Source organism: Etheostoma cragini, chromosome 10 (assembly GCF_013103735.1).
Source record: "Etheostoma cragini isolate CJK2018 chromosome 10, CSU_Ecrag_1.0, whole genome shotgun sequence".
In the NCBI taxonomy this organism is placed as follows: Eukaryota; Metazoa; Chordata; class Actinopteri; order Perciformes; family Percidae; genus Etheostoma; species Etheostoma cragini.
In genome coordinates, this window is record NC_048416.1 from 11,136,054 (window position 1) to 11,139,892 (window position 3,839).

At 38.8% G+C, this 3,839-nt stretch overlaps 1 protein-coding gene across 3 annotated transcripts in view; it reads right to left on the reverse strand.

The window, feature by feature from the left end:
* rnf44 (ring finger protein 44) overlaps positions 1–3,530 on the reverse strand; it is an 18,102-nt gene extending 14,572 nt beyond the window's left edge. For 2 of the 3 annotated variants that reach the window (XM_034883279.1, XM_034883277.1), the window contains exon 1: positions 1,444–1,899. The gene's annotated coding sequence lies outside the window, so the exon portion shown is untranslated. Of the gene's footprint in view, positions 1–1,443; positions 1,900–3,215 lie in introns of those variants that run through there. The other variant, XM_034883278.1, reaches the window with a different exon arrangement.
* Between the last annotated feature and the right edge of the window lie 309 nt (positions 3,531–3,839).

Genomic DNA, 3,839 nt, shown 5'->3' on the forward strand with positions numbered 1-3,839 from the left:
ATATACATATACACACACACACACAGACAGTGGCTTGAGAAAGTTTACACACCCATGCTTAAGTTTTAAAAGAGTATTAAAAGAGTATTGAAACTTTTGGAAATTGATCTTAATGCCTTAATTAGGAATTTTTTAGGAAAATCCAACCAAACAACAACCAATTTTATTTGTGAATGAATAATGTATTGTAAATAAACAAATGTTCTTCCTTCAAATACAGGGGGCATAAGTATAACACACCCCTATGTAGATTCCCATATAGGCAGGCACATTTTTATTTTTAAAGGCCAGCTATTTCATGGATCCAGGATACTATACATCTTGATAAAGTTCCCTTGGGCTTTGGAATTAAAATAACCCCATATCATCACATACATAGAGATAGGCATGGGGAATTTTCCTTTACATCATTTCTCAGTGCAAATCATACCAGCTATTAGGCTAACTGAAATAACACAATGCCTGGATCATAATTAATTCAACATTGCCTTTTATCTTTTGTGAGATGGCCTTTGCCTTTCATAATGAGTCATCATGACCGTTGTTTTAAATACCAAACTTATTTTACTATAGTTAATGTTCACATGCTCCAATATCTCAGTAGCACTTTCAATTACGGCTTTGTAAGATACAATGGAAAAAGTTCATGTTTAAAACAAGTGTCAAAACGTATAAGACAAATAACAGTATAATGTCCACTACAGGTGCCTATTTAGCTAGACTTAATAAGGTATATGCCATTTTTAACCAAATTCATGTAATTTCTAATAAAGAAAAAGGTCACAAGCGTAGGCTACGTCAGTTTAGATTATACACATCCCATACTTACATTTTCAATTGTATGGTAGGCCTATTGCAAATCGTTTACATGTGTATTTAATCAAACAGAGTGAATGCATTAGCTAGTATTAAAGTGGCAGTGGAATTAATGCAGTATTTTCGGGGACAGGATAAACATGGGTCGCTGTATCCTGCCTGAACAAAAACACGGAAAGCCATGTGCTCTAAAGACAAAGCAACAACAAAAGATCTGGAAGGCACGCAGTACAGCGTGCTGCTATACATACACTTTAGAAGGCAACAGTGCCGTTACACAGTTTCTTAGAAGTATAACGCAAATCCCCACAAACGTCACTGCGAACATTAAAAACATTATTGTCCTGGCAACTGTAGGTCAAGGCATGTTCGACGTCCCCCGTTGAAGGAGAGTTGCTAACTTTAGCCAAGCTAGGCTATCGCTTTGTCCAGAATCACCAGCTGCGTTTAACTGCTGTTGGCAAGAATTAGCCAGCATGCTACTAGCTAGCTACGTGTTTAGGACATCTGCTCATTTATCAATGTATATTCTATCCATGTAGCTAACATGTTACACCATAGACCAGAACTGTATGGACAGGTTTAGCTAGCTATGTGAGTTGGCCAACAACACAGACCACATCTTACTTTCTTAGCTAGTTTGCTTGCTCGGTGAGAAAGGGAGATGGCAGGTGTTTCAGCCTCCGAAATGTCGTGTCCCATCAAGTTATCCTTGCACGTAACCGCCTCTAGCCGAATAACGTTACCACTATCTGACAGCAACTAACGTTACAGCCTGTTGTTTTCTCCGACAGATTTCTGACAATGTCGGACGGAGCTGCTAGCTTGCTAACGCTTGTCAGCTAACACAAGCTTTTAACTGTTGTATAGAGAATCCGTTTTCTCCAGAAACCGCAAAATGGTCTGTCCGTTAACGGCAGCGTTTACTTGACCAGGAAAATACTGTTAATACATGTGAAAATGTAACCTTAGCTACGACAGGAAACATTCCTTGGCGCGTGTATGTTTCTTGAAATGCATTGTTATGACGAAGCCACGCCTCCTGTTCTGAGTAACCAATCAGCGCGCATCAAATACAGACAACAGACAGCTTTGCCATAATGTATCAAAACAAGCAGTTCCTATTGACTGTAGCTGAGCCTTGTGAAAATATTATTTAACTAAATATCCACAACCCTAACAGAACAATAACAGACCCAAATAATGCTCTGACCTTCTTTCATCCCCCTTTCCATTCCTCTGTATTTTGCCATGAACAGCACAGCCAGCTCTACAGTGCTTTTTGAAATAATAGTGGTGGAAAGTAGCAAGGTACATTTACCGAAGCATTGCACTTTAGTTAACTCTGAGGTACTTCTACTTTATTTTCTTTGATATGTGATGATTTTTTTTAGATAATACTTAACCAACCGCATTTCATTAGATGGTAGCTTCACCCCAATATATTAATTAAATGCATTAGTAATAATGATCCAGTAATATTTCTTATTTTGCATAATGAGTAGCCTACTCTAAGCTCATTTTGTTGATATTATATTTTCTTAAGTTAAATTCTGAATGCAGGAATTGTGATGCAGAATGTTTAAATGGTAAGTAAGTAAATTATCTATTTTTTTTCACCACTGACATTCACTATAAGTACATAATAATTAGAAATGTTTCTACAGATTAAACTCCAAAATGAGGAACCTGGTCTATTTACTCAGTTGAGCATCGCTGACCATTAAAGTTTAAGAATTTCCCAACTAGGCTGCATCATCTCTCTTGTGGCAAGCTGTCTCATTTTAAAACATCAAACCAATTTCTACCAAAAGTAAAATTGCATTTTAATTAAATAGCTTTGTACGAGACATTGCCTTTGGGTCTAAAACTAATGGCCCACAGTCTGTTTTAACTCTCATTGGAGGCCACAGTGTCCTACTACACTAGCCGGTTATGTAACATTGCACTTGCATGATCAAGTGAGAAACCCCTCTTATCAGCTTTAATACGTAATTTCGCCGTTTTTATAGGTCAGCAAATGGAGAAGCAAAATATTTGATGTGATGCTGCACTTGAGGATTATCAAGCTCTCTAATTGGGCCTTATGAATTATATCAAGCACAATCTCTTGGTCTGTTTGGAATGCTGCAAAGCATGGAAGCGTTTGTAGTCTTCAGAATGCATCCAGAAGTATGCACCTAACGAAGAGAGAGAGTCTAAGGAGGGCAGCAGCGGTATACATAGACTAAATGTAAACATTACAACATCGCACTCGGTGGCAGCAAAACAAGGAGGGGCTGGAGGTTGAGCAGGATGACAGCCCTAATAACCCGTTTAACAATCTGCCGTAAACACGCACCGTAAATCTCCAAAATTCAACCGAGACAAAGCGATAACAAGAGCAGCAGTGTAGTTACCTGATTGTTAATATGCAAACATCTGATCATTGATATTTCTCTTGTAATGTTCACATCTCGTTAGGTTAAGTGCGGCATCCTACGGTCAGCTGTTCCCGTGTGGAACATTCCGTGGATTTCACCACTGCTGTAAAAAAGGTGCTATAACACTAGACTCTCATTTTATCACCGCATCATGTCTGTATGTTGTGCGGGTTTCTGGTTTTATAACCACCGATAATTGTTTCCGTAATTGCCAGTTTTTGGTTTTGGAAAAGGGAATCCAGCCCCACGGTTGCTTTGAATTTCTGCAGTTCCCTGTTACACCCCCATTTCTGCGCATTCCCAGAGCAGAGAGCACACGCCATGCTGTCATTTTTACCGTAATGAACAGAATAAAGTGTGTTGGTGTGACTCGAAAGTTCAGGGTCGCCTTATGAAAAGAGTTCATTTGTATTCTAGGAGAGAAATTGTGTGTGTGTGAATGTGTGTGTGTGTGTGTGTGTGTGTGGGAGAGAGAGAGAGAGAGAGAGAGAGAGAGAGAGAGAGAGAGAGAGAGAGAGAGAGAGAGAGAAAGAGAATGCCTAATTATAAGGTTTTTAGGGTAGCCTAACGTATTTTAATAATACTGGTTATTGTGTTCTA